This window comes from Euprymna scolopes, chromosome 6, assembly GCF_053919585.1.
Source record: "Euprymna scolopes isolate OS-2025 chromosome 6, ASM5391958v1, whole genome shotgun sequence".
Taxonomy (NCBI): domain Eukaryota; kingdom Metazoa; phylum Mollusca; class Cephalopoda; order Sepiida; family Sepiolidae; genus Euprymna; species Euprymna scolopes.
Window position 1 is genome coordinate 127,815,183 of NC_136487.1, and position 12,500 is coordinate 127,827,682.

Consider the following 12,500-nt stretch of genomic DNA (forward strand, 5'->3'; position numbering starts at 1 on the left):
GAAAGTTTTTGTATGTTTTTACAAAAACATACATGTAGGAGTATATATATATATGCATTCATACATGTACAGAGGTTGGACAAAATAATGGAAACATCTTGTGAATTTGGCATTAATTAATAGGTGTTTTTAAACTCTAAAAATTGAAAGAAAAGACCAAAATATGGGTTTCAGGATTTCAGCAAGATGCAAGGTTTTTCTGGCGTGGTCCCATGAATATCTACAGGGTCCATGAGATGAAAAACTTGGTACAAGACCATTTTCTGCCGCCTATGAAAACACTGGTCAGTTGCACTAAATATATGTTCTGATATTAAGAATATGGTATTTATTTAGAATTGCACTTGATTAAAAAACAAAAATACAGAAAAATATTTATCATATTCCAAAAGTTGTGTAAATTCTTCAAGTAATTTTTTTATTAAAAAAAACATCAAAGTTTGCAATATTTAGCCATTAAAGTTTTATTTTGAATACAAACAAAATCCCTGCAGTCGAATTGAAAATTTAAATTTTGACAAAATATAAAAAAATATGGCCGCTCCCAGTGCCCTCGTGCTTTCCTAGTACAATTTTATTATCTTAATTTTAAAAAAAGCACTACTTGATCATATATGATTTTTGAAATATGAAATAAAATAAAAAAAATTTTTTAATATCTTCATTCCATAACAAATACGTTACATCATAAAAAATCTTCGGTATTTTTGTTTTTTTGTATATTAGTTTTTTTAATAAATTGTAATTCTAAATAAGCTCTATTACTTAGAACATAAAATATAATAATAAAATTGAATTATCTAGATATGGTCAGTGTTGGAAGGGAGCGGACACAGAAAAGATCTTGTAGATATTCTTTGGGCCACACCGGAAAGACACGTATCTTACTGAAAACATAGAAACCAACATTTTGGATATTTTTATAGTTTAAAATATCTACTTATTGATGCCAAATTCACAATGTGCTTCCATTATTTTGTCTAACGCCTGTACATATACATAATTATGTATATAATTATATACACATACATACATAGAATACTTACATGTATACATATATAAAAATGCATCTATCTATGCACAAGCATAAATATACCTACATACATGTATCAAATCATCTTTAAATATATGTATAGATATATATATACATATAAATACACACTTAAAAATACTTCACATATGCATACATAATAAATGCATATTTATACATACATAAATACACACACACACACTAATATATATATATACTTATACATACATACAAAGGTATATATATATAAATATATATATACACATAAAAGTATATATATATATATACACACAAAAGTATATATATATATATACACACACAAAAGTATATATATATATATATACACACACAAAAGTATATATATATATATACACACACAAAAGTATATATATATATATACACACACACAAAAAAGTATATATATATATATATATACACACACACAAAAGTATATATATATACACACACAAAAGTATATATATATATACACACACAAAAGTATATATATATGCACACACAAAAAAAGATATATATATATATATACACACAAAAGTATATATATACAAAAGCATATATATATATATATATATATAAAAGTATATAATTATATATATATAAAAGTATATAATTATCTATCTTCTATATATCTATAAAAACAGAGATGTGTGTGCCACAGACGATTTCTGATTGGTTAATCCAATAATCACATCTCCTAAAAAACTATTGTTCGTAGGCTCTTAACTTTACTATAAAATATTATGGCTTTATTTATTGTCCATCTTGGAAGGGTTTAATTTTTTCCTCACTTGCGATTTACAAATTAAAAAAATACGAAACTACAATCTAACAATCGAACCTCCGACATCACGGCCGCCATTATGAAACTAAACTAAAAAAAAAAAAAAAACGCGCGTTCACTCATGGTCTTTACATTTCGGGTTTGGGTACTTGTGCAGTTTTCCATTGACATTAAAAAATGGAAATATTTAAAAAAATATATATATTGTACGTACTCGTCATGGGATAAAGTTTTCCTACAGAAAAAATCACGTAATTTCATCAGGTAGTTATTTTTTTTTAAGCGACAAAAGAAAAAAAATCAACGCTACAAGCGAAATTAAACAGAAAGTTAAAGTAGGGGGATTTCCCTTTTTTTTTTTTTTTTAAGCGAGGCCAAATTTCGCGAATTTGGCCTTTTTTAAAAGCAGTTTGGCCTTCAAAATTTCTGTTTGGCCATTTTCTTCACCGATTTTCATCATTTTAAAAAAAGCAAATAAAAACAACGCAATAAAACTTTTAAAAATACGGCACACTTTGGTTGTTCTTGTTTGTTTGTTTTTTGTAAATTTCCTTATTTTTGTATTTTTTCAAGATAATACTATTAAATGGACACTATTATGCCAAATTAGCCCCCCCCCCCAAAAAAAAAAATGCACAAAAATTCGAGATTTAAGGTTTTGACGAGATAATTTAGCGAATTGTCCGGACTATTGCGAGAGAACCATCCATTAGTTTTTCCTGAAATTTTGCCACAAATTGTATTTCAATGCATAGATGTGCATAGTAACAACATTTTTTAGCCGAAAATTCCCGTCGCGTCTCCAGATTTCATCGGTGAAGAAAAAGGCCAAACAGAAATTTTGAAGGCCAAACTGCTTTAAAAAAAAAGGCCAAATTCGCGAAATTTGGCCTCGCTATCAAACGATTTGACCTTTGAGAACTCTACCAAACTCCTCCTACAATTTTGGGTCTAAACACGTGATATTATAGATATAGATTCCTTGGACATGGATCTAACTTAAAGTTTAAAAAAATTGACCGTTTTTTTTTCTCAGCATTAACCTCAAAACACCTGGGCAACGCCGGGCACCGATTGCTAGTATATATATAAAAGTATATATATATATATATAAAAGTATATATATATATATATAAAAGTATATATATATATATATATAAAAGTATATATATATATATAAAAGTATATATATATATATATATAAAAGTATATATATATATATAAAAGTATATATATATATAAAAGTATATATATATATATATAAAAGTATATATATATATATATAAAAGTATATATATATATATATAAAAGTATATATATATATATAAAAGTATATATATATATATATATAAAAGTATATATATATATATATAAAAGTATATATATATATATATATATAAAAGTATATATATATATATATAAAAGTATATATATATATATAAAAGTATATATATATATATAAAAGTATATATATATATATATATAAAAGTATATATATATATAAAAGTATATATATATAAAAGTATATATATATAAAAGTATATACATATATAAAAGTATATACATATATAAAAGTATATACATATAAAAGTATATATATATAAAAGTATATATATATAGAAAAGTATATATATATAGAAAAGTATATACATATAGAAAAGTATATATATATAGAAAAGTATATATATATAGAAAAGTATATATATAGAGAAAAGTATATATATATAGAAAAGTATATACATATAGAAAAGTATATACATATAGAAAAGTATATACATATATATATAAAAGTATATACATGCATAAAAGTATATATATAAAACTATATATATATATAAAAGTATATACATACATAAAAGTATATATATAAACCTATATATATATACATATAAAAGTATATACATACATAAAAGTATATATATATATATAAAACTATATACATACATAAAAGTATATATATATATATAAAACTATATATATATAAAAGTATATATATAAAAGCATATATATATAAAGTATATGTATATAAAATATATATATATATATAAAGTATATATATATAAAGTATATATATAAAAGTATATATATATAAAAGTATATATATATATATATAAAGTATATATATATAAAGTATATATATATAAAGTATATATATAAAAGTATATATATATATATAAAGTATATATATAAAAGTATATATATATATAAAAGTATTTATATATAAAAGTATATATATATAAAAGTATATATATATAAAAGTATATATATATATATAAAAGTATATATATATATAAAAGTATATATATATATATAAAAGTATCATTCAACCACGGTAGTGCTTGAATATATGCTTAAGTCCGAAATTGAATGAATCGAGACACATTCAAACCCCCACCACTAATTCGGTCCGCAACCAAATTTCAAACAGGTCATATAGTTGGATAGAACACCTCATTAGCTACATTTTGAAAAAAATTTTTCGAAAATTGGTTCAGTAGAAAAAAAGTTACAACAAAATATGTGGTTTCACAAACAGGAGAGTAAGTACATAAGTGACTAACGCTTTTTTTTATTTTGCATAACTTTTTTTGTATATAAATATTTTTTACTGCGACATCGCCAATATGACATGTTAGCGTAACGGTTTGAGTACCGGGGGTTGGTGTAAAGATTTTAGGTTCAATCCCGTGTATCGATTTTTTTTTTATAATTAAAAAACCGAACTTTTTTTTTAATAACTAATTTTTTTAACTCTCCTTATGATTTTATAGCAAAAAATGGTGAATTTATCGATTAAAAATATTAGTGAATTCTATGATATACATATTCTTTGAATGAACTCAAATTTTTCGTTATCACATTTGATGAAAAATGTAGTACCATTTTGGCAATGCGTCTGACCAATGATGCTTTTGAACCCGCGACCAGCACTGCGATGTCGTCATCAGCAGCTAGGCATAAATATTCCTATTTTTAAACTCCTTTAAAAGAGGATTCAGCATACAGTTCCATAGTAAAGGTGATAAAATCCCACTTTGGGGGTTTCATTTAACTATTTCCCTTTTAACAGTTGCCCTCAGTAGTTCTACTTAAACTGTTCTGTGCCTCACCATATACTCAATCCATCGGATGAGTATTGGTGGCACATTGAGTTCTCGTAGCGACTTGAAAATACTACTGAAGGGTATGTTGTCAAAAGCTCCAACGATATCTAAAAAGACACCGAGTGCCATCTTCTTTTTTGTTAGTTTACGCTCTATACAGATCACGAATTTATGAACCGCAGTCTCGGTAGAGACCCTGGTTCGGAACTACTGTGATTGAATGATAAATATTGTATAAATGTGTGTTTGAGAGCTAATTTTTTTGACAATCATTAATAAATATTATAAATTTATATATTAATACAATAGCAATGCCTGGAAAAATCTTGGATTATATGGAAAAATGCGCGCATGAAAAGTAATATTCTTAAGATTTTATTACACCTGGAAAAGTAAAGGACAAGAAATTCAACCTGGAAAAGTAAAGAACAAGATATTCTAGTAAAGTAAAAAATAAGAGTTTTTTAGACTTAAAATATTGCAGCTAAAAATAAAATTTGAATATTGATAAATATTTTATTTATTATTTGCATATGTTGTTGTTTATTGTTGAGTTAGAAAGAATTAAATGATCCTAATTATGATATAATAAAATTATTAATTTTTATGTAAATTATAAAATTATTAATTCCATCTACTAACTAACTAACTAACTAATGAATTAATTTTATTCAAACAATTTTCACTACATAAATATATGCAAATAATAGGGGGAAAATAAGTTCAATCCAGCAACTGACACCCTTTCTAACTCAACAATAAACAACAACATATGCAAATAAGAAATAAAATATTTATCAATATTCAAATTTTATTTTTAGCTGCAATATTTTAAGTCTAAAAAATTCTTATTTTTTACTTTACTAGAATATCTTGTTCTTTACTTTTCCAGGTTGAATTTCTTGTCCTTTACTTTTCCAGGTGTAATAAAATCTTAAGAATATTACTTTTCATGCGCGCATTTTTCCATATAATATATATATATAAAAGTATATATATCTAAAAGTATATATACATAAAAGTATATATATACATAAAAGTATATATATACATAAAAGTATATATATATATATAAAAGTATATATATATATAAAAGTATATACATACATAAAAGTATATATATAAAACTATATATATATATAAAAAAGTATATATATATATAAAAGTATATACATACATAAAAGTATATATATAAAACTATATATATATATAAAAGTATATACATAAAAGTATATATATATATAAAAGTATATATATATATATAAAAGCATATATATATATATAAGCATATATATATATATAAAAGCATATATATATATATAAAAGCATATATATAAAAGTATATATATAAAAAAGTATATATATATAAAAGTATATATATATATATATAAAGTATATATATATAAAAGTATATATACATATAAAAAGTATATATATATATATATACACACACGCAAAGGTATATATATACACAAAGGTATATATATACAAAAGTATATATATACACACACACAAAGGTATATATATATATATACACAGAAGTATATATATACAAAAGTATATATATACACAAAAGTATATATATATATACACACACACAAAAGTATATATATATACACACACAAAAGTATAAATATATACACATAAAAGTATAAATATATACACATAAAAGTATATATATATATATATACACACACATACACATAAAAGTATATATATATATATATATATATACACACACAAAAGTATATATATACACACAAAAGTATATATATATATATATATATATATAGACACACAAAAGTATATATATATATATATATATAGACACACAAAAGTATATATATATATATAGACACACAAAAGTATATATATATATATATATATAGACACACAAAAGTATATATATATAGACACACAAAAGTATATATATATATATATATAGAGAGAGAGAGAGAGACACACACAAAAGTATATATATATATAGACACACAAAAGTGTATATATATATAGACACACAAAAGTATGTATATATATATATATATAGACACACAAAAGTATATATATATATATATAGAGAGAGAGAGAAACACAAAAGTATATATATATAGACACACAAAAGTATATATATATATAGAGAGAGAGAGACACACACAAAAGTATATATATATAGAGAGAGAGACACACACACAAAAGTATGTATATATATATAGAGAGAGACACACACAAAAGTATATATATATATATATATATATATATATATATAGACACACAAAAGTATATATATATATATATGCATACATAAATACATATATCTTATTTTGTTCTTTTTATTTATTTTTTTTTTTATATAATTTTAATTTACGCAAACGCCTAAAGTAAAATTATATTGCCACATAGGGGTTTTATTGGATGATATGTTTTGTCGCTCTTTGGGTATGGGTTGTCACCGGGTAATATAGAGATTTCTTTTTACTCACGTTCACCTCAAACAAGGCATATCACTATTTGTACGTAAGCAGCTACTATTTGATTTAGGGCCATTCCTAGGAAAGATGAAAAAGATGTTGGTTTACGTTACATTTAAACTTCTGCACATCAGTACAGTCAGGGAAACAGGTAGAAGGAAGGGAATTCTAAAGTCTTGCTGTTCGAAGGAATAATCTATTAGAGTAGAAAGCTTTCTGGCATTTAGGGACCTCAACAGTGAAGGGGTTTGATTTTGCTGCTAAGCAGGTTTGTCGTAGATATGTATGTTGAGATGGCACAAGTGTAACGCGTTCAGAGCACATTTCATTAAAATACTTGTAAAACAGGCAAAGGGATGCAACATTTGTGGCGATGGGACAGGGGTTGGAGCTTAGTTGACAAAGTGGGACCTATTAGATTAAAGACTCGTTTTTGGACTCTATTAAAGGAAAAGATACTAGTGGTAGATACACCAGCCCATATGTGGCAACAATATTCCACGCATGTGGGAATGGTGGCCTTGTAGAAGTACAGAATACTCCAGCACGATAAAAGGAATCCACCTTCTTTGCATCAGCCTTTGCAATGTCCTCAGTATATTTGTTCCAGTTCATATTTCCTGTGAATGTTAAGCCGAGGAGTTTGAAAGAAGGATTCTCAGGTAGGGTCTTATTTGTCATGGATATTGGTGATTGAAGAGGAGTCTTGTAATTGTTAAAGGAGAGCAGCTTAGTCTTACTAGCGTTAAATGTCACCATCCATTTACAGCCCCGTTCCAGTACGGTCTGGAGGTCATTTTCTAACGATTCTGCCATTGTTTTAGATTTATGTACATCCGTTCTTCCATCGTGCACGTTACAGTGTTGTATCATCAGCAAATATACCCATCTCGAACACAATATTATCAGGGAGGTCTTTATGAATATCGGGAATAATAGTGGTCAAAGGATCGATCAAATTCAATTCAATATTTCATTAATAGCTCACAAAAATTCCTTCTTAATTACTTTGTCATCATTCATTATGTATTTTTCTAATTCCATCTTCAAAAACAAAGTGTGTAAAGTTAATCTTGGGTTTACCTTAATAGCTCTTGCTTCCCTTATTTTCTCTTTTGGTCCTTATATTTCATGAGTGCTGTTTCTAACAAAGGGGAAAGAATTGCTGCTTTTTCAGTCGGCATCTATCCATCTAATAATTACCATTAGCTAGTTTGTGGTATTTTTTAAACATTTTACATCAAGTGGCTTCATGCTCTGTCTGGAGAAATTTTCATAGAAACAATTCTATCTTATTCTAGGTATGATTAATGAAATCAAGGTACTTATGCAGAGTAGGTACCGCTCTATTTTTATTTGTACTATTCCCAAGTTAAATTCAAGTTTTACAATATCTTTTGTTTATTAAATTGTTAGGTGAAAGTTCAGAATAGTTACAAAGCATCTCTCTCCATATTAAGAAAGGTTTTCTAAATAACAGTATTATGTCAGCCTGGTTCCTTTTTTGCATAAGCCCTGAAGTAAGAGATGTCATAAATAATTTGAAACCTTGATATAACTCTTCACTCTTCCTAAATTTTTCCAATCTCTCTATGTAACTTTTTTTATTAACTTTTTCCACTCGTTCAATCTTACTATTATATTTTGATTTTCATATCTCGACACTGATCCAATTTCAACATCAGTATTCGTCCCTACTATATACTGATCAACCATTAAAATAAATGCTAAAGTTTGTAACAGTCCTTTGGTATCAAATTCTCAGATACATTCCAGACCCTTAACATTGGATAAGTTAAAATATTAAACCTGCAGAATATTCTGAATATTAAGGCACTTTAATTTGGAACGTGTCAACACAAATAAAGATGCAAAACGATTTTCAACCTCTTATAAATGAATATTAACGATTATTCATTTATCAATTCTGGTAATGCCAGTAGAGATTCCATCAAAATAATTATTAAAAAATGTTTCATAATTCTGGAGCTGATTACTGGCTTGGACTGGCCGGAGGATCTGTTTTCAATCTGTAAGATAATAAAATGGACACTTTTAATGCATGCATACATACATACACACATATATATATATATATATATATATATGTATTTGTTTATACATAAGCAGTAATATGTTGCTACACTGTCATGAGCATGTTTTGGTTAGCTAGTTACTAGTAACCATAGCTTTTCCAGCTCAAAATGGGAATAGTTCAGTTCAAAATGGGAACAGTTCAGTTCAAAATGGGAACAGTTCAGTTCAAAATGGGAACAGTTCAGTTCAAAATGGGAACAGTTCAGTTCAAAATGGGAACAGTTCAGTTCAAAATAGGAACAGTTCAGTTCAAAATGGGAACAGTTCAGTTCAAAATGGGAACAGTTCTGTTCAAAATGAGAAATTTAAAATAAAAAAATTTTAATTTATAAATATCTTTGCTACAACAAGGTATTGATTTGTTAAATTTTTTTTAGCCTAATGGTTAGGTCAACTGAAAACCACGATAACAGGAGAAGTGCGAAAGCACATATCTTGGAGGTATATGAGATGGATGGAAATTGGAAAGCCCTAGCAGAAAATTTTTCTATTCCAAAACCCACCCTTTATCGCTGGATTAGTAAGAGAAATCAACCTGATACAAGAGGAGGGCCTAGAAATTGTAAGGTCAAACAGGTGCATTTGGATTTTATTCAAGCACTAGTGGATGAAAATCCTAGGATCACATTAAATGTGATCTGTGAAAGGATTGAAGCCCAGTTTGGGTTTAAATTGTCCAAATCTACAGTAGTGCGAGCATCTAGATATGATGAATGACTTGAAGCTCTAAGATTTGTGCCCAAGAGGGAGAATTCGATCGAGAATAAAAATAAACGTAGTTTATTTTGTTCAAAATTATTGAATTACCAATCAACTGGAAAACCCATTTTATTTATGGACGAAACGAATTTTAATGTTCATATTTCGAGAAGAGATGGGCCTTCTCTAAAGGGTAGGCGATGTAACGTAGTTTCAGCCAGTACGCAGGGTGCCAATATTCACATTATTGGACGTATTTGTCCCTATGATCTCGTGTACCAGGAAATTCAAAGAGGGTCTTTTCAAAAGGAAAGTGCACACTCTTGGATGCGATAATGTTTGAGAGCTGCAAATAGACAATATGGTGGTCCAGTTGTGATGGTTGTTGACAATTCCCCACCCATGTCACTCAAACATTGAAGAAGTTTTTAGTGAAGAAGAATTTCTAGGATGTGAAGTACTTACGTTGAGACCATACAGCCTAATGTTTAATCCAATCGAACAAGTATGGTCTTTAATGAAAGCTTACATCAAGCAGTAATTGGCTGCTAAAATTGTGAGTATTCTTGCAATAGAGAGAAGAGATGGCTCGTCAATTACTGAACAAAGGGCAAGAGCTTTGACTTTTTTATATTTATAATAATTTTTCCATTTTGAACTGAACTATTCCTATTTTGAAATGAACTATTCCTATTTTGAAATTAACTAGTCCCATTTTGAACTGGAAAAGGTATAGAGACCTCTTCAGGTGATACAACTTATATGAAAGTAAAGTTTGCAATGAAAATATCGGTGAATATAGCTGACCGAAACATGCTTATGACTGTGTAGCAACATATCACTGCTTATGTAAACACAAATAAAGAGTATATCTTGATCTACTTTAATATTGAGCACTCTTTTATTAACCTCGTTCAACTTCACTGTATACTTAACCTCTGGAAAACAAAACAAAATAGTAAATAATGTTAGGCTTTCATCAGCCATGTTGAAAACAGCATGGCTGACGAGAGCCTAACATTATTTACTATTAAGCATTAACTGATCCCCCTTATGTTAGGCTTGAAACCGACGATACCAATGTTTTTATGACCTTCTGTACAATTCTGAATAACTAAATATTAAGCTCTTATATTGAAAGGTTTTTTCTTTGTAATCGAACACTTTTTTGGAATTATTTCCCAAAAACCAGTAAACAAATTATATATATATATATATATATATATATATATACGAGCAAACAGTTAATAAAACATGATAAAAAACGCTTAGAAAAAGACTTAAAAACATATTTAATCTGAAAAGGAAACACTTAATAAGTGGATAGTCCTTAATCCACAGAGTTTCGAAGAAATACTTTCCTTCTCATCAGAGGGTAGGGATTAGCAAAATGCAGGATCGGATTTTGCATACAAAAGTATTTGATGAAACTGCAAGTAAGTCAAAGATCTTACTTGATAACAAAAAGTGAAGCAAAGGGAATATGGGGAAGAAAAAGGTGATTACACGTGAATGGATAGTCTGGTGAAAGGTAAATTATCCAATGACGGTAAAATCCAAAAATATAAATCCAAGAAAGTTAATTGAATTTTCATTCGCACAAGTAAAATCCAAGGAAATCACGTAATTGGAAGATGGTCCAAAATAATCCAAAAGGCCGAAATCCATGGAATAATTCACAAATATGTACAAGGAAAAGGGGAAAAAATTCCAATAATATTAATAAAAGAAAAATAAGATATGTGTTTGACACGGCTGCCGAAACAAAATGTAATTTTTTATTTTATTTTACGTATATATATATATATATATATATATATATATATTCAAGAACGTCTAATTGAACATAACAGTTCTTTTTTTCCGATTTTGTTGGATAACTTTTTAATTCGTCGAGTCTTTTTTTTTATTTTGGCTGGTATGTTATATATTAAAGCACCAAGTAGTTGTATGGCTATATTCTTCAAGCGCTTATACATATACATACATTATATATATATATATATATATATATATATATATACATACACATTCACATTACTTTAAAATATTTTATTAAGCTTTGTGTTTTTTAAGATGTGGAAATATTCTTATTAGTTCATTTTAGTTTTATTATTTAATATTAATACAAATGTAAAAAAAAGTTCATTTAATAAAATTCCAAATACAGACATACATACATGCAAAGATACAGAGAAAGTGGTGCTTATATTATTTAAGCAGACTAGACCCTCTAAGTCTAGACAGACCTCCTAAGATTATTGGTATGAATGAATTTAAAGTAAAACCTTTTTTACAAATAT

General features: G+C 26.8%; 1 protein-coding gene across 4 annotated transcripts in view; it reads right to left on the reverse strand.

Moving 5' to 3' along the window:
* Nucleotides 1–8,313: 8,313 nt before the first annotated feature.
* Nucleotides 8,314–12,500, reverse strand: part of LOC145277955 (monocarboxylate transporter 9-like) — a 249,000-nt gene continuing 244,813 nt past the window's right edge. For all 4 annotated transcript variants that reach the window (XM_080130064.1, XM_080130067.1, XM_080130065.1 and 1 more), the window contains one exon: nt 8,314–9,431. The gene's annotated coding sequence lies outside the window, so the exon portion shown is untranslated. The remainder of the gene's footprint in view (nt 9,432–12,500) is intronic.